This window comes from Macaca fascicularis, chromosome 4 (assembly GCF_037993035.2).
Source record: "Macaca fascicularis isolate 582-1 chromosome 4, T2T-MFA8v1.1".
NCBI lineage: Eukaryota > Metazoa > Chordata > Mammalia > Primates > Cercopithecidae > Macaca > Macaca fascicularis.
In genome coordinates this window covers 40582664-40602798 of record NC_088378.1, presented here as the reverse complement: position 1 = coordinate 40602798, position 20135 = coordinate 40582664, and the positions used below count along the sequence as shown (strand labels likewise).

At 40.8% G+C, this 20135-nt stretch overlaps 1 protein-coding gene across 7 annotated transcripts in view; it reads left to right on the top strand.

The window, feature by feature from the left end:
• MAP7 (microtubule associated protein 7) overlaps nt 1-20135 on the top strand; it is a 209718-nt gene that overhangs the window by 770 nt on the left and 188813 nt on the right. The window lies entirely within an intron of this gene.

Here is a 20135-nt window from a genome sequence, read left to right as displayed (position 1 = left end):
GTTTTTTGTTTTCAGTCTGTTCAGGAGCCCAAAGGAGGATTGTTGGCTCTGCAGCCCAGGATTTGGTGGTCAGGCCTCTGTGTTGAGGATATTCTTCCCCCACAACCTCCAGGGGCACACTTGGGGACAGGGGATCACGTCCCCAAGACCAGCAGCAAGGCTTCCCACCCCCGCCCATCTCTCCATAGTATGAAGCCGATTTTTCTCCCTCGTGGTTTTTTTTCTCCAGAGGCTATCTTGCAAATCCGTCCCTCCCCACTGGTTCCCTCTTCTATTCTTGGCCAGTAAGCTGTTTCTGTATCCTCCTACACTTGGGGATGGGGACGGTGAGGCAGTTTCTTAGTTTAAAAAGAAATTCAATTCTTAGGCTCTCCAATTGCAAGCTGTTTTCCACTTCCGTACACTCCCAATCGGAAGCAATTGTTTCCTAAATGTAAGAATCACTGTCTCCCCACCGTCGAGGATGCTTATTTTAACGTGAAAGGTCCAGAGAGCTCTGAAACAGTATTTGCAAATTATGTATCTGCTATTGCTAGGAAGAGGTTGGGTACCCAACGTCTTATGATTTAATCCCTTCAGCCAAGATACATGAGGTTAAGACTGACAAAGTACCTTGAACTTGTTTATTTTTAAGTCATGCTCCTTCCTGTAGGGAGTTTGTCTTAATGTGTTTGCAAGATTGGTAGATCGTTATTTTGGTTTGGGGTGGAGAAGAGATGCTTTTGTAATTGCTTTCGGGAATTTGATGAGCTAGACGCTGGGACGGGGCTTCCCCAAGTGAGGGCCTCGGGAGAGCAGCGTCCTCTTTTGTAAATATACGGCATGATTTGGTGCCTAACCCTGACCCAGTAACTGCGTGTGAAACAGCATTGTTCTAGCGAGCTAAGTGTCAATTTGTGCTCAAAAATACTTTCTAGAATCTGCACATGAACAACTTGTTCAGACGTAAGTGAACTAACTACAAACTGTAGCATATTCAGTGCCTGAACATGTTAAGGAATAGGCCGTGCTTCCAACAATTAATATACAGATCAACCATGTGCCTGTCAGTGTAATATTTTCTTTTATTAAAAAGGGAATTAAATTGGTTGTTATCTCCTTCATAGAAAACATTTCTTCCACACTTTTGCCTAAGAACTTAAATTTCCAAAGGACACATTTTATATATGGTCTTGAATAATTATACTTTATAATTTCACTGAAAACTTAATTCTGGCCTCACATCTCTTTCCTATTTTTCTACCCCAAGATTACTATTAATGTTTTTAGTGTTCAGAAGCATTTGTGTCAGCAGGTGCCAAAGAAAGAAGGAAGGTGTAAATGTATTTTTTTTGAATCTAGGTGATAGTTATTTTGAGAGAACAAGGGGGATTGTTTGAATTTCAACAACTTAAGTTATTCCATGTATTTAAAACACACGACCTATGTCTGAATATGAGACTTTAATTTAGCACTTTATTCTGGTGAACATATTTCACATTATACACATCCAAATACTGCAAGTCTCATTTTTTTAAACGATCAGAAGCGTGTATGGAAATGGGGGGTGGGTGGGTGGCGGTGGACAGAGAAACCTGTATTACCATCAAGAGTTGAAAATTGCCACCTTAAATGGCAACGTTTCTTGAGGGATTAATTTTAATTTTTTTAGATCTCATTATTATGAGGTAGAGTCCACTCTTTTTTTTTCTTTTTTTTGAGACAGGGTCTCGCTTTGTCGCCCAGGCTGGAGTGCAGTGGCGTGATTTCGGCTCACTGCAAGCTCCGCTTCCCAGGTTCACGCCATTCTCCTGCCTCATCCTCCCGAGTAGCTGGGACTACAGGCGCCCGCCACCACGCTCGGCTAATTTTTTTGTATTTTTTTTAGTGGAGACGGGGTTTCACCGTGTTAGCCAGGATGGTCTCGATCTCCTGACCTCGTGATCCGCCCGTCTCGGCCTCCCAAAGTGCTGGGATTACAGGCGTGAGCCACCGCGCCTGGCGAGTCCACTCTTAAATAGCTCTTAGGTTTTGTGTTTCTGTACAAAGACTGGTGTAATTTTAGGGCACTTTAGGTTAGAATATCAGGTTATTATAAAAATGATACCTGTAATGTGTTCAGAATTATGTGTGTGTTTGTGTGTGTGTGTGTGTGTGTGTGTGTATCAAAGATGAATTGACAGTGGTGGCGTGCAGCCTATGAAATGAGACCATTCTTAAGCGTATCAAAAGCTATTATATAAATCCAACATTTAAAAACTATATTTCTGTGGGTATATATTTATCTTCTTCTCAGAGTTAGTCAAATCACATTCCTTGCGGTGAAAACGTTTATTTTTTTTAAGGATGAAAAGTTCTTCCAATAGATTTTTCTTGCCAACAGCCAAAGTTAAGCAAGAGCTGGGGAAAAAAAATTGCCTTGGAAACAAGTTTAAGACATCACCACTAGAGGATGTCAAGTCCTTTTTCAGGCTTTTTTGAGTAGTCGACCTACCTCGTGTGATATTCACAAAACTGCCTCAATCCAAGCTTTGTGTATTTAATTTTATGTTCATGTTCAAGAGCTGTGGAAAGCGAGTGTACAGCACTAATTCCTAGTCTGATAGCCTGTTTTAAAAACCTCCTGAACTAAAAGCAAATTTAAAGCTGCTTTTGATTAATTCAGGAAACTCTGATGCACAAAGGAATAAGTTAATACCAATAACCTGTCAATTCTGTTGATATTTTGGGAAGTGGGTCATGACTTAGAATCTGGAACTGGGCTTTTTGTCCACTTTAGCAACGTGTGTGATGAACATGGCCTCTTTTGTGACCATCCTTTCATGAACTTTTCCATATGAAAAAGTGACCCTGTAAGTGTCACTTAACTCTAAGGGTCTACATTAAATATCTACCAATAGGGGCTCAGATGACAATTTGGTATTAAGCTTGTCCCGTTTGAAAGAGATGCTTCATTTGCGTAGCTAGATAGCTTTTCTCCCATCCTATATGGCTGTTACCTTTACATCTTGCTAAGTAGGGGGAAACATTATTAGACTAGGCAGTTGTGCTCAGGAGCATGCATTTATGTGATATTGATAGGCGTGTGTGAAATATTTTTACACAGTTTATTTACACTGGCATTTTCTCTAAAAAAAATTCTAACATCTTTGCTTCCCAATGCATGAGAAATAATCATTTGGAAGAATTGTTTTTAAAAACTCAGGCCTCATATTGATGTAAGAATTGAAAATATTGAGGCTTAGAATAAGAAATGTGTGCCTTCTGTATATTCAGCATTATGGTGGTTAGAAGGCTGTTGAACAAATGATCCTTGAATTTAGTAAGGAAGATAAAATTCACCAACAAACAGTTGTAGATTATGAGAGTTCAGTGAAGGAGAAATCACTTCCGGCTATGGTCAGCAGGAAGAACATACCGGATACAGCACTGAAGTTAAATTTTAAAAAGTGGTAGAACTGGAGATCTTTATGTTAAGTGAAATAAGCCAGGCACAGAAAGACAAACATTGTATCTTCTCACTCATTTGTCGGGTCTAAAAATAAAAACAATTGAACTCATGGACATAGAGAGTAAAAGGATGGTTACCAGAGACTGAGAAGGGTAGAGGGGGTGGGGAGTGAGAGGTGGCAGGAAGGTGGGCATGGTTAATGGGTTTTTTTGTTTTGTTTTGTTTTTTAAAAAAGGCCAGAAGCAGTTGCTCACGCCTATAATCCCAGCACTTTGGGAGGCTGAGGCAGGCGGATCACATGAGGCCAGGAGTTTGAGACCAGCCTGGGCAATGTGGTAAAACCCCATCTCTACTAAAAATAAAAAATTAGCCTGTGGTGGCGCACGCCTATAGTTCCAGCTCTTTGGGAGGCTGAGGCAGAAGAATCACTTGAACCCGGGAGGTGGAGGTTGCAGTGAGCCGAGATTGCACCACTGTACTCCAGCCTGGGCGACAGAGCGAGACCGCGTCTCAAAAAAACAAAAAGAAGGAGTAAGACCTACAATTTGATAGCACAGCAGGGTGATTATAGTCAGTGACTTAATTGTACTTTTAAAAATAACTAAGAGTGTAACTGGATTGTTTGTAACACAAAGGATAAATGCTTGAGGGGATGGATACCCCATTCTCCATGATGTAATTATTTCACATTGCATGCCTGTATCAAAACATTTCATGTACCACATAAATATACCTACTATTTACTCACAAAAATAAAATTTAAAAAATTTGTTTTAAAAAATAAAAAAATAAACTTTTAAAAGTGGGTAAGTGGGATATAAAATTGGATGGAGGAAAGGGAGAAAAACAAAGGTGCAGATGTGAAAAAGAGCAAAGTTTTGGTCATATTGACACGTGTAAAGCTCAAAGAAAGTCCTAGATCAGTTAGGAATGACTGTTCACTGAAGCCAAATTGTGGAAGGGCTGAAGGCCAAACTGAGAGGTTATTACATTTTTCTGGGGTGGGGTAGTGGGGGGAAGTGAGGATTCTTGAGAATAAAGAATATTGATTAAAGAAGGCATAGTCAGGTAGTTCTGTACCCATGAATCTTGAAATCTTGATTGCAAGTTCTAACAAGAGCTCAGCTGTGCCTTTAGCTGATGAAAGCAAAATTCCTGCCTCTGGGAAAGTCATTCTCTTCCATTGATTTTTTTTTTTTTTTTTTCTTTTACTGCTTTAGGAAGGATGCATCTGCAGGGATGAGAATGCATGAGAAACATCTGCCTAGCCAGATTAGCCAGATCTCTGGAGATCAATGAAGGGCTAGGTCTACTCAGCCGGTCCTCATTTCAAAGTAGCAATGTAGACTTGAGGATGGACTGAAGAAGAGTTCAGTGACATACACACCAACTTTGAGATTCCAGCAGAAATCCAGGCAGTCGTTAGCATGGCAATAGGAAGAGACGACTAAGGTTCTGCAGGGGCATGTGTCAAAGGATTGCATGTAAAAAGGTGACATATGAGACTTCCAAGTTTGAGTTTGGTTTATTGACTTATTGGAAAATATGAGGAGGACCTGTTTTGTTTTTTATCCCAAAGAGGTGGGGGAAGGGGGCAGGTCTTGCTATGTTGCCCAGGCTGGACTTGAACTCCTGAGCTCAAGTGATCTTCCTGGCTCAACTGCCCGAATAGCTGAGACTACAGGCATGCGCCACTGTGTCCAGCAGAATCAGGTTTTGGTGGGAGAAACAGGAAGAAAAACCCTCTGCTTTAGATATGAAAATGTGTGGTATAAGAGAGATCTGTAAGTGGAAATGTTCAAAAGGCAACTGGAAGTATAGGACTAAAAGAGAAAAATAGAGGTCAGCACTCTGGGATTCACTCCGTAAAGGAATAATGACTGAAGGTTTGGGAGTGAGGAGAGCTCAGAAAAACCACGGAAGGGTGAGATGACGTGTAAAGCGTGGGAGGAGGAAGAACCAGCAAAGCAGACAGATGGAAAAGCACAGCTGAGCAATGTCACACCTGCTGAGAAGGATGGAGAGGTAAGGGATTCAAAGACTGATGAAGACATTTTATAAAAAGCTGTGCATTTGGTTACTAGTAGTCACTGACCAACCCCAGAAGAGGAATTTCAGTTGTTGGTGGAAGAGTTGGGGCTACATCAGATTATAAGTGATTATTAGATAAACAGTTTGGGAAGGAAAGGTAGCCAATTTAATAGACCCTCCCATAAAGCTTGCTGGTGAAAGGAAAAATTACAAATCCTTGAATAGGCAGAGGGATTTTTAAAAATTTATTTAAAAATTTGCATACAGTCCAGGTGCGGTGGCTTACACCTGTAATCCCAGCACTTTTGGGAGGCTGAGGCAGGTAGATCACTTGAGCTCAGGAGTTTAAGACCAGCCTGGGCAACATGGCAAAGCCCTGTCTCTACTGAAAATACAAAAATTGGCCAGGTGTGGTGGCATATGCCTGTAATCCGAACTACTCAGGAGGCTGAGGCAGGAGAATTGCTTGAACCCGGGAGGCGAGGTTACAGTGAGCTGAGATAGTAGCACCACATTCCAGCCTGGGCGACAGAGCAAGACTCCGTCTCAGTAAATAAATAATAAATAAAAAATTTGTGTACAAAAATTACTCATTTTCTTTTGTTTTTTTAGTTCTTATTGAATGTATAGAGTAATGTAAGCACCACTGTTAACATGATCCCAAAGAGTCCTCTGCCTCCAACCCAAATTCCCTAATGCTGCACCTTTGTAGTGAGATTCTCTTCCTACACCTAACCCCTGGCAACCACTGATCTGTTTACCATCTTCCTAGTTTTGCCTTTTCCAGAATGTCATAAAAGTGGAATCATACATTGTGTAACCTTTTTTTTTTTTTTGAGACGGAGTTTTACTATTGTTGCCCAGGCTGGAGTGCAATGGCACGATCTCGGCTCACAGGAACCTCCTCTGCCTCCCGGGTTCAAGCGATTCTCCTGCCTCAGCCTCCCAAATAGCTGGGATTACAGGCATGCGCCACCACACCCGGCTAATTTTGTATTTTTGGTAGAGAAGGGGTTTCTATGAAACCCCATCAGGCTGGTCTTGAACTCTTGATCAAAGGTGATCCACCAGCCTCGGTATCCCGAAGTGCTGGGATTAGAGGTGTGAGCCACCGTACCCGGCCCCACATTTCGTAACCTTTTGAGTCTGAATTTTTCACCTGGCATCATGGTTTTGAGATTCAGGCACACTGTTGTGCATATTAGTAGTCCCTTCCTTTTTCTTGATGAAGTAGTTTGCCATTGTATGGATGTATCATAGATGGTTTATCGAAGAACATTTGAGTTGTTCCCAGGTTTTGGCAATTATGAATAATGCTGCTGTAAACACTTACCTACAGGTTTTTGTGTGAGCGTAGTTTTCATTTATCCTCAGTAAATACCTAGGAGTAGGATTACTGATTCATGTAACTGTATGTTTAACTTTATAAGAAATGGACAAACTTTTCCAGAGCGTCTCAATGGTTTTACATTCTTACAATCAGCGTATGTGAGTTCTGGTTGCCCTGCATCCTCACTCATACTTAGCATTGTTAGTTTTGTTTGTTTTTAAAACTTTAGCCATTCCACCAACTTCTTTGAGTAAAGCAATGTAATCACCTCAAAGTAAAATAGTGCCTTTTTAATGCTAACCCATGCTCACATGAATTAAGAAAGCCTGGAGGTAGTGTTGATCCCAGAGCCCAGGTATAATATGGAGTTTGTATTTGGCTCTCATATCTTTATTCTCCCTCATTCTTTTTTCCCCATAGTATTTCTTTTATTTTTTATTTATTTATTTTTTTAATTTTAACACACCATTGCTGGCTTGAAGATCCATGGTATCTCTTATTTCCTGTGGAGTATACATTCTGAAGTTGATTATGGACGGAAGTGCCATTATATAGCATAGTCCTTGCCAATTCAAGTTCTCTCTTCCTCCTTAATAGTCTGTCTTCTAATCCCTTGAGATATGGCTTTCTGCAACTTGGAAATAACTTGTTTTGTTGTTAGAAAGCTAGACATGTTGGTCATATACCTTGTTTATTACCCTGATTAATTCCTTATTGGCACATTTTGTATTGTCAAACTGAATACTTACCAGTTCTCAGATACAGTGCTTTGTAAAGCCTTGATAGTCTATCATTGGACGTTTCATCACTTCCTCATGGTCTAAGGTTCCATAGGCTAAATGTTAATGGTATTTAGGCTTATTCTTTTTTTATAAAATTCAGTTTTAGTGTTTGTCTAGTTTTCTAGCAGTGATACTGTCTACCTCTTTACTATCTTAGCTCTTGTAAAACTCTGAGTTATGGTTGACATATTTAAATGGCATTTGGATTTTCTCTTCAGTAATTATTTTCCTTAGTATCTTTTTAATTTGAGAAATAGCCTGTTGAAAAAGATCTATAAGATTTTCTTATTAGGAACCACTGTGAAATTTTTTTTGTAAATATATTTTTTGAGACAGAGTCTCGCTCTGTTGCCCAGGCTGGAGTGCAGTGGCACAATCTTGGCTCACAGCAATCTGCGCCTCCCAGGTTCAAATGATTCTCTTGCCTCAGCCTCCCGACTAGGTGGAACTACATGCGCCCACCACCATGCCTGGTTAATTTTTAGATTTTTAGTAGAGGCAGCGTTTTGCCATGTTGGCCAGGCTGGTCTCGAACTCCTGAACTCAAGTGATCTGCCCAACTCAGCCTCCTAAAGTGCTGGAATTACAGGTGTGAGCCACCACTCCCGGCCCCACTTTGAATTTTGATTTGAAGAGTAATATGTAGTATTTGACAGAATAACTGCATTCAACAGTTCTTCATCCTTGATGCTCCTTTAGGAATAGTTGTGGAAAAAAGAATCATGAGAAAGTGCCAAGGAGGATTGACACACCTGACCAGATGGTACAGATGAGCACAGGGTGTAAAACAATGCAGGGAGGAGGCTGGGAGCAGTGCACTTGGCATATGTGAGCTGCACCTCATAGGCACTGTTAATAAATGATATATCTTTAAGTTTAGCGTATTGAGATTTGGGGTATCTTAAAATTTCTCCTTCTGTAACTTTTAAAATTAAATCCTACGAAAGCTTTCTTTTTGGAGTTGGCTTTCTGGTAAAGAGAAATGTCCTTCACTATGGCATAACCTCTGAGTATAAAACTTATTTCTCCAACACTGTTGAATGTAGAAAAGAAGTTCTCTAGGATCAGTTTAACTGTCAAGATGAAATTCTAGAAAGGAGCCCTTCGTTTAGCACCTCCACCCCTCATCATGAAGCTTGCTTGGTTGCAATAATGTGCATAATAATTGACTGTAAGATGTGTTCCTGTAGCAAAACTTTTGGCTGCTTCTCAAGATTCAAATCTGGGCTTCTGGTTCTCAGAAGCTCCTGACCCAAGTCTTTGGGGTGGCAGGCACACCAGCCAGGACCTGGTTACTTACTTCTTGCATTCCAGCTGGACTGGTTTCTATTCATGTTCCAAATTAGTCCAGTGACAGCCTTCACCACAGGCCTGGTGGATTCATTTAAATATGGGTCACTTCTTGACCCTAAGGTTATGTTGTTGAAATGATCATTGGGCCCATGTGCTGGAGTATCACTGATTCACATCATTGGCTCTCAATCTTGGCAGTGATTTAAAATCACCTGGGGACCATTTAAATATCAGGATGCCCAGGTGGCATCCAAGGTAATTATCTGAGGATCTTGCAGGATGGGAGTCAGGTGGCAGTGTTTTTAAAACTCCCCAGATGGTCTGGTGTGCAGTCAGTGCTGAGAACTACTGATTCAGAGCCTTTCCTATTGTATTCCTTCCATTTGACCGTTGTGGTGGGTGGTGTCAAGTGTGCGCACCTTGCTTATGGAAACCACATGGAAAATCAGAATGGCAATTGCCCTAAATCTAGTGAGTTTACTCAAGTTATCTCTTATTTTTGCCCCAGGACTTTTTTTGAAGGAAATACAGATGTGAATACAGGTCTGAGTACAATTGAATAGCTAAATATGCACACATATATTCAGTGGCCACATGTATGCACATTTCTGTATGAATATGTGCAGTGAGACAAAAGACCATTCAACTTTCTTGTTTTCGACTTTGCTTAGCTCTCACACTGCCTTCCTCTCCATCCTGCCCCTTAAAACTAGGAAAGGTTAAATTGGGGTAGATATTTAAGTCTTTCGTAGAAAATTATACATTTTTCCCGGAGATCTTTCTAGTGACTCCTGACCTGTCATCACCAGGTCCCTGGCTCTGGAGGCTGGGGCTTGTTTCTTCTGTCTATAAATAGTTGACCCAAGTACGACCTTCTCCCTTCCGTGTGACCAGATGCTAATACCCTTCAGGCTAATCTTTCTTTCTTTCACCTCTCTTCTTTCTCACCGCATGCCGCTGTGCCCAAGGCCCAGCTGGTAACCTCTGCGGTTTTTACTGTGCATTTTTTTCTTAGCAGGATTATTCAACTTGTGCTTTGATTATCACCTAAAATTATCATCTCTGGCACTACACACTGAAATGTGTACAGACATTTCTGGTTTTTGTTTTCGAGACAGGGCCTTGCTCTGTCGCCCAAGTTGGAATGCAGTGGTGCAGTCATGACTCACTACATCCTTGACCTCCTGGTCTCAAGCAATTCTCCTACATTAGCCTGCCAAGTACCTGAGACTATGGGTGCATGCCACCATGCCTGGCTAATTTTATTTTTTGTAGAGATGAGTTTTCTCTATGTTGCCCAGGCAGGTTTCAAACTCCTGGACACAAGCAATCCTCCTGCCTCAGCCTCCAAAAGTGCTGAAATTATAGGCATGAGCCACCACACCGAGCTTACAGGCACTTCTGAGTTGCGTTCATGCCTGCTCCTGAGGTTTTGTGCCATCTTTTGTGATTTGAAGCTTGTTCTGGGAGGGCTTACCTTTGGCAGTATGATTTCTTTTCATTTTCTCCTCTTTGCAGCTAGTGTGTTTCTAACTGTGAAGTCCAAGGCCAAAATGAAAAGGTCAGCAGGGGATGTTGGATGGGACTGATCCCTAGAAAAGAGTATCTTTGATTCCTCTTTAAGATTATTCGGAAACTGAGCATGTGTGAGGCTGTGAGGTTTGAAGCTCAAACCTAACACTAATTATTTAGGGGTAATTGTAACCTACTATTTTGTGCAAGGTCTCTGGAGTCTGGCTGCCTGGGTTCCAATCTCAGCTCCACCACTTGGTACCTGTGGGATCTTGGGCCTGTCATGTAAGCATTCTCTTCCTCAGTGTCTTCCTTTTTAAAATGGGATATTGGTAATACCGTCACAGGGCTTAAATGAGTTAATACTGAAGTTCTTAGAGCAGTGCTTGACACAGCATAAGCACCAAGTGTTTGTTATAATTCTTGTCATGATTACTGAAGATTAGTATTGCATTACTGTGAAACGATGGGCATACCCTGGCATGCTAAGTTTCTTCCTTAAGCCATTTTTTATTTATCACAGTAGGCTCTCCATAATGAAGGCATCAGAATGTAATGATGATTCAGACCTCATTGTAGCTGTGTGATCACATTGTCATAGGCTTGGCGCTGGGATCAAAGGCATCATTAAAGCACTTTGGATGATAGTTTTTACCTGTCAAATGTTCCAGGAGGTTACTGTACACTGGCCTGTGAGACCCTTAGATTGTTATGTGATCATGCTAAACACCCGTAAAAGCCCTTGCTGGTTTTGTTTTTTGTTTTTTTTTGAGACGGAGTTTCACTCTTGTTGCCCAGGCTGGAGTGCAATGGTGCGATCTCGGCTCACTGCAACCTTCGCCTTCCAGGTTCAAGTGATTCTCCTGCCTCAGCCTCCTGAGTAGATGGAATTACAGGCATCCGCCACCATGCCCAGCTAATTTTTATATATTTAGTAGAGGCGGGGTTTCACTATGTTGCTCAAGTTGGTCCTGAATTCTTGACCTCAGGTGATCCACCCACCTTGGCCTCCCAAATTGCTAGGATTACAGATTTGAGTCACCGTGTCCGGCCTTGGCTTATTTTTATGGAATCCAAAAGTGTTTTTTTAATGGCTATATCATAGTTCTAATTTTTTTTTTTTTTTTGAGACAGAGTTTTGCTCTGGTGACTCTGTCACCCAGGCTAGAGGGCAGAGGCACCATCATGGCTCACTGCATCTTTGACATCTGGGCTCCAACGACCCTCCTATCTCAGCCCCCTGAGGTAGCTGGGACTACAGGTACATGCCACTATGCCAGGCACCAGCTAATTTTTTTTCCTCTCTCTCTTTTTGTAGAGATTGGATTTTGCTATATTGCTCAGGCTGGTTTCGAACTCTTGGGCTCAAGCGATCCTCCTGCCTCGGCTTCTCAAAGTGCTGGGATTACAGGCGTGAGCCACAGCGCCTGGCCCATAGTTCTAAATTTTAAGTCCTTTGCTAAAACATTGCTACAGAGGTATGTTGCTTTAAGCCATAGAGAGATGGACCTCCTAACACCCATTCTGACTATAAACAAGGCACTAGCACCACGTTAACTATGCTTCTCTACCAGGAAAATAGAGGAAACATACAACTTGCCTTCCACGAGATGTTCATGAGAAGCAGGAGGCAGTTTGGGTTTCTTCAAGCAAAGTACATACATGAAATAGAAAATATCAGTAAGTTGTCTTATTAAAGTCACAAATTTTAGAAGAAACTTTCTTAAGTTGCAGAATACCATTTACAAGGTGTATCCTGGGTGTGGTGTGTGGGCATGTATGTGAGGCACATTTCTCGCTAAGAAAATGATATCTTGTTCAATTTGGAATTTAGATTTTTATATCTTTTAAAAAATTTTGGCCAGGCATGGTGGCTCACACCTGTAATCGCAGCACTTTGGGAGGCCGAGGCGGGCGGATCACCTGAGGTTGGGAGTTTGAGACTAGCCTGACCAACGTGGAGAAACTCCCATCTCTACTAAAAATACAAAATTAGCTGGGTGTGGTGGCGCATGCCTGTAGTCCCAGCTACTCGGGAGGCTGAAGCAGGACAATCGCTTGAACCCAGGAGGCGGAGGGTGCGGTGAGCCGAGATCGTGCCATTGCACTCCAGCCTGGGCAACAAAAGTGAAACTCCGTCTCAAAAAAACCAAAAAAATAAAAGTTATTTAATTTCATAACTTCGTAAATCTGAAAATACGTCACTTCCTCAGATGGGTCCTGGGTTGAGATTCTTCCAACAATGCCCCCAAATTGTCTTTTTGTGTCCAGTAGCCACTGTGGAAATTGATTAAACAAGTGTTCCCGATGCCATCTTTGAAATATTAAAATGTGTTATTCAGTAAAAATAAACTGAATTATTATTGAAATAAGTTTTGTACGGATTTACTTAACACTAGGAATAAACCCATCCCAATATCCTGGTGAAGATGCCCTCCCTGTATATAGAAAAAGTTACATCCATGTACTTTGTGCAGTGACTGTATAAGGCCCAGATAGAGTATAAATAGAAGAGATGTCTCAACAGCTGAAAGAAAGTATGGAAATAAATTGAGAAGTGGGAAGCTATTTTTAGTCTAGAAGACCTGTGAGACTCAAATGACTTTGGATAGAAAAACCCCATAATCTTATACTCCAGTGAAGCCTCACAGGGAAGAGCCCTAGGTTGGCATTTCAGATTCAATCCTCGGTATCCCAGCTGTGTCTAAAATGGACAGATTTGAGAATGTCATTTCTTCAACTTATTTACAAACTGATCAGGCCCAACATCTATCTGCTGCTCGCTGAGAACAGCATCAAAGTTAAAAAAAAAAGAAAAAAGAAAAGGAGTTCCAATCATCAACCAACTGTGCAACACAAATCTAAACCATGTATGTGATGAGACCCACATGTCATTGTGAGAGTGTTGCAGGACTCATTAATGACACCCAGAGTAGCAAGTAAGTCTTCAAGAAGGCTTTGGAGGAGAGAAGGCCTATGTATGAAATGCCAGAAGGTTCAGAATTAGGACTCTGGATATGGAGTTCAGACACCTGTGAATTGGGCATTCTGAACCCCTTGTACAATGTGCAAAGCTGATTTTTTCTTACACAGCACAGTGTTGCTTACTATTACAGATGTCCCTATCTGGAAACATGTTCATTCAACACTTTGCAGATTTGCAGTTATTTTCAAAACAGCTTTTGTTATACAAACCTCCCTCTTTTTGTTGTAAACATGGTCTTTTTCCAGTGCGCTGGATAAAGTCTGGCTCTGGGCAGTAAAGGGACATGGCTACTGCTTATTTCAGGAACTTAGGGGCAAGTGTCTTCATGCCTGTGGAAACAGGAGCCAGCTAGAAGTATTTCCAGCAAAAAATTTAAGAGAAAGGAGAGATTTTTTATTATGATTTTGATTTCTTTACTGCAACATTGCAGGTGTCTGGAGTATAGCCATTATACTTTATGAAAAAGGCAAAATGGTCATTTGGGGTGTTTTAGGAAGTTTGCCAAAAGGCTCCTTTGTCATTATAATCCTTCCTAAGCTGCCATCCATGGGTTTAGGTTATGGATATGAAAAGTGAAAGGGTTTGAGAAATGAAGTAGGTGTCTTCCGAGTGCTTACCAACCTGTTAATCTTTTTGAGATGTTAATATTTTCATATAGAGCCCCCTAAAAATCTTGATGGCTCTAGGTCAGTCAAGCCTAAGAGAAGATGTATTTGTCAAAAAAACAAAACAAAAAAAACCGTACTGGATTGCTAGTAACATCTACTTCTTCGAAATTAATACTTCATATTTTTTTAAAAAAATATTGATGCATTAGGAACATTTTTTGCTTAGCAGTTACAAATTTTAAGAGCTTCTAAGCTTGTTACTCAATCCTAAATATACTTATATCTTTATAATTTAGCTTAAAGGCTTTTGGTGTTCTGGTTGGTTACTGACAATTCTCAGTGTGACATTCACTGAAGGAAAATGTACCAAGCCTCTAACTTACTCACCACAATTATATAATTTGGCATTTCTTTTAGGTGCCTCCTTCCTCTAGATTGGTTTCAGAACTATGCTGGAGAACTGTATGTAATTTTTTTTCTTTTGTCAGAATTGGCGTGTTAGGCCCTTTTTGTGTCACTTAAACACCTGAGGCTAGGCAATTTATAAAGAAAAAAGGTTTAATTGGCTCAGGGATTTGCAGGCTGTACAAGCATGGCACTGACATCTGCTCGGCTTCTGCTGAGGGTCCCAGGAACCCTACAATCATTGTGGAAGGTGAAGCGGGAGCAGGCACGTTGACATGGCAAGAGAGTGGGGTAACGGGAGGTCCCAGACTTTTAAACAACCAGACCTTATGTAAACTAACTGAGGGAGAACTTACTCATCACCACGGGGATGGCGCTAAACCGTTCATAAAGGACGCACCCCCCATGATCCAGTCATCTCCCACCAGGCCCCACCTCCAACATTGGGGGTTACATTTCAACATGAGATTTGGAGGACACAAACATCCAAAGTGTAACAGTTGGTTTCAGTTAATAAATAAACCAAAAAATAAAGTTAGTGCCTCAAACCTTCATACGCTTTTCTCATGAAAAGCATTTTTATCCAACCCTCTCTCCTCCCCCCATGTACGTATCTATATACTTTAGTTTCTACTGATTGAGAAAGTGGGGTTACTTCATTATAATAGAGAAGGACTTTTTTGTAATCTATATATCTGTACTTTCTGAATCATTTAATGTTCAGATGAACAGACTGCTTAGTTCTCATCAAAAGGGTTTATTTGATAACGCTTTTAAGCTCACCAGTACTTGATTCTCAAAGGGTGATCATTAGTGAAAATAAAGAGGGATTTAATAAGTCTAAGATATCCTGACCCCAACTGTAGGAACATTATATTAATAGAGCGTTACGGTATTGGAAAATTATCTGAGTAAATAGTAGCCATCCTATTCAATGAAGATTGTGATCATTGATACATAAACCTTTGACTTTTGAATGCATGCTTTCATTCGCAGCATGCTGACTTGAATGTGGGAATGTAGTATCTTAATCTGTCTGAGGTCACTGACTGATAGGTAATTTTAAGTGTCAACTGGGCTCAGCTGTGGTACCCAAACATCAGCTGTTGCTGGGAAGGTATTTTGTAACCATGATTAACATTTGCAATCAGTTGACTTTAAGTGAAGGGGATTATCCTGGCTATGGGTGGGCCAAACGCAATCAGGTGAAGACCTAGGAAAGAAGAAGGAGGGGGAAGTCTTCTTAAAGCTGTGACATGGAAATCCTGCTTGAGTTTCGAGCCTGCCAGCCTGCTGCACACATTTCACACTTGTTAGCCCCCACAGTGGCAGCAGCCATTATTCCTTAAAATAAGTCTTTATATACAATATATTTCTCTCCAGAGAAATAGCCAAAAATACTATTGGTTCTATTTCCCTGGAAGAACCCTCACTGATACACTGACAGAAAGAAAATTAACAGTTTTTACCTGGAATCATACAAATCATTTTAATTATTTAAGAGATAAAATTTAAAAATTAATCTTTCCTGATTTTTTTAAGGTAAAAACAGGATATTAAACTCGCAGTGAAAAAAAATGGATGTCTTTTAATTTCAGGAGGTTTTAGGAGAAAGAAATGGAAAGAGTGGCAAAGTAGCAAAGGACGGTGATACAGTTTAGATACGGTTTCATGTTGAAATATGACATCCAATGTTGGAGGTGGACCTAGTGGGTTATGTTTGGGTCATGGGAGCCAATTTTATGAATGGCTTGGCACTCGTCTCATGGTAATGAGTGAGTTCGCATGTGAGAGCTGGTTGTTTAAAAGAGCCTGATGTCTCTCTTGTTCCCTGTCTTGCCATGGCTCCTTCTGTAAGCGTCCTGAGCCCTCAGCAGAAGCAAATACCAGCACTGTGCTCCTTGTACAGTCTGCAGAACTGTGAGCCAAAATAAAATTTTTCTTTATAAATTATCCAGTCTCAGGTATTTATAGCAACACAAAGCAGACTAACACAGATGGGACTGAGGAAAAGTCTTAAAACATTCTGAAATGAATGTTCTTCACCTGTCCAATGCTTTGCTGTCCTAAAGACTTAGTGTATCACTATCCTTAAAATGCCCATAAAGTCATACACTGAATTGGTTTGCTGTTCTTTAGTATCGTTCTTCATTCACAAACTTTTAGATTTCACCTCTCAAGTCACATAGCTATAGGGATCCACCTATAAAAAATTGGCTCATTGAGGGGAAAACTCTCTTGTTCATCTTTATCAGTAGGTTCTTTTTGTTGTTGTTGTTTTAGACGGAGTTTGGCTCTTGTTGCCCATGCTGGAGGGCAATGGCGCGATCTCGGCTCACTGCAACCTCCGCCTCCTGGGTTCAAGCGATTCTCCTGCCTCAGCCTCCCGAATAGCCGAGATTACAGGCATGCGCCACCATGCCCGGCTAATTTTGTATTTTTAGTAGAGATGGGGGTTCTCCATGTTGGTCAGGCTGGGCCTGAACTCCCGACCTCAGATGATCCACCCGCCTTGGCCTCCCAAAGTGCTGGGATTACAGGTGTGCGTATCAGTAGGTTTTCATTACATTGTGGGTGAGAGAATGTGGGAGGTCTGGAAGCTGCAGGTGCAGAGATCAGAGTGGTGTGGCCCTCTTCTTTTTTTTTTTTTTTTTTTTTTAATTGAGACGGAGTCTCGCACTGTCACCCAGGCTGGAGTGCAGTGATGCAATCTCGGCTCACTGCAAGCTCCGCCTCCTGGGTTCACGCCATTCTCCTGCCTCAGCCTCCCAAGTAGCTGGGACTACAGGCGCGTACCACCGCGCCCAGCTAATTTTTTAAAATATATTTTTAGTAGAGACAAGGTTTCACCATGTTAGCCAGGATGGTCTCGATCTCCTGATCTCGTGATTCGCCTGCCTAGGCCTCCCAAAGTGCTGGGATTACAGGTGTGAGCCACTGCGCCCGACCAGTGTGGCCCTCTTCTAACCCAAACACCTGGTGAAGGTTCAGTTGTTTCTGTGATTTAGCATTTAAGGCTAAATCCTCTGGGCCATCAGTTGAATAAGTCAAATAATGAAACGCAGAGTTGCTTACAAAATGAAGCCATGTGAGTAAGTAAACGCACAGGTACAGCAAAGGAAAGCGCTTTGTCTCAGCCTTGCTTTTTCCCTCTGCCTGAGTATTCTCTCTTGGCTATATAACTTGACTTTCCATTTACATCAAGTCATGGAGTCTCAGGATCAGAAGAAGCTCTAGAGATTAAAAAAAAAAAAAATTCCAACCTGTGAACAGTGCATTAATCCAACATCATCATCCCAGATCAGTGTTTGCGCACAGCTATCTTCAATGTCAAGAAACATAACTTTTTACATTCTGGTAACTTCCAGTCACTGTTATCAGTTTTCTCTTCCAGAACTAAATTTACACTTCCACTAAAAGTGTAAATTCTTCCATATGTTAACCTTTAATTCTAGTATTTTATTCCTCTGGAGTCTTGTCTTTTTTTCTCCTATGTTATGTCTCCTATGTTATGGCCTAGAATATTTATGATAAGTCCTGGGTCACTCTCTTCTGAATGTGTTCTCATTTATCATCCTATTTCAAATATCTTGCGAGTACCATGTGGTATGAGGATCAGAAAACAGAGAACGCTTGTCTTCTATTAGGCACGCTGGTGTCTGCCGATTCCGCTGTGACACTGTTAGGGTTTTTACTTCCTCAGTGCGCTGATGATGTTTAGTGAGCTTGTTGTCCAAGTGCTCTCCTTGTTTCTGGTGCAGCTTGGGTAGGTCTTCATTTTATACCTGTCCAGTTGAACTTTTTTTAAATATAAAAAGAGATGTTCCTGTTTATTCCTACCGAATTAATAAGAATATAGCCTATTCAGTAGGAATAAACTGAATAGGCTGTATCCTGTCTAAGTATAGCTCATTATTTCATTCTTTGAGATCATTTTGGACCTTAGTCTATCCATCTCTTAGTTTTCTTTTATCTATGGATATAAAGCACTTGTTGTCATATTAATCTTTAATAAAAACATTAACTACCTTTCTTTCCATTGCCCACTTCTCCATCTTTCATCTGGACTATTGCAGGAGCTTGGTATTCACGTTCAAGCCTATGGATAAGTTTTTCACACTGCTAGAGGGATGTCTGTTAAAAAACACAAACATGATTGATTCTCATATTCCTGTTTTTATGTCTATCCCTATGGCCACCATTTGATCCCTTTTCTCCACTTGGACGAAGTAGTTACATAACTAGTCTCAGTCCTGTCTCTCTTTCTCACTGCAAGTTCATCCTGGCCTGTCTGGATCACACATTTAGCTGTCAATACCCTTCAGTGGCTCCCCACTGCCTCTGTTTGGTGAAAACATTATGCCTTTGGCTCTGTATCCCCTCTGATGGCATGCCCCAAAGCACCCCATCTGGCATCTTTGACATGATTTTACTACTCCTAAAGCAAAGCAAGGCAAGGAACCATAGTTTCATTTTCTTATCTTTCTAATGGTGTGGCTCAACAATAAAACTAAACACTAAATTAAACTGCTCACAGACCCTCAGTGAATTAGGTAACTTACAGAAACACAGTCCAGGCATCTGTATGAATCTTCTGTTGAACTCAGAGATTGATTTCTTTGCCTCATTTGGAATCTATAAAACTGGATTTCTTAGCCTAATTATCGTGAGGGGAGAGGATATCTTTGCACCTTTAACTTTTATCAAGTAATTCAGAAGTTCATGTGGTGCACATTAATGAAGTAGTATCAATGAGAGTAATGAATACGAGGGCTGAGAGGCACTCTAATATGTGCTACTGGATTAAGGTTTAATGTGGCATTTCACACCTAATGTTTAGGAAAGGGTTTTAAAGCTTAGTATCCACACCTCACATTTGTATAAATGAATCCCTAGAGTTTGAAATTTGTTTATGATAGAGCAGACGTGGGAAAATGGACTCTGTAGGCTCCATGAAGTGTTTTGCAGTGAAGATTTATAGAAATGTTATAAAAAGGCACCACAGGGACCTTGTACTTCTGGCTGATGGCATCACCACTACTAGGGCAGTATTTACTGTTTTTCTTATATGCCCGTTAACAAAAAGTGGTCAAATAAAGAAGATTAAAGCAAATCTGCCTTTTCCTTTCAAAGGGCTGATACTTCTTTGTGCAGTATTTCTTTATCCAGCCTCTTTGACGCTATGCATGATGCTGCAAGATGGCAGAATGTTGTGCCTTTATCGTCACAAAAGCCATCAGTAAGTGGCGTAATTCTAGGAAACTCTGAGGCCGCCCTTTAACTTTAAGAATAGAGTGGCAAAGAACCAAATGGGAACCTTTGTTCCTTAGTGGTTGTTTGATTCCATGTCAACCTGTGTTGGCTTTGTCATTTTCAAAATCATGCATAGGTTTTAAGTTGCATAAAAATATTGTTAAAACTCCTGCTAGAAGTAAATTGCAGTTTATCTTGGGGAGATGCATTAAATACTTAAAAGATTACTGAAGTCTGGGAGTTTTGAAGAATTAACCATCTCCTCGAATGTAGAAATGTGGAAAAGAATTTTGGAACTTCTGGACCCTGATGAAAAGTAAATAACTTATACATACATGGAACTTGTAATTTACCGGTGACAGACCATTCAATCCGCAGTAATAATTTATGTTTTCAGCTCTAGCCCTTGAATAGTACAAATTAGGCTCTTTTTTCTTTCAATAATGTTTTCGTAAAGCTCACTGGGCTTTTAGAAAGGGAAATTTTAGATTTGTTTCTCACTGGT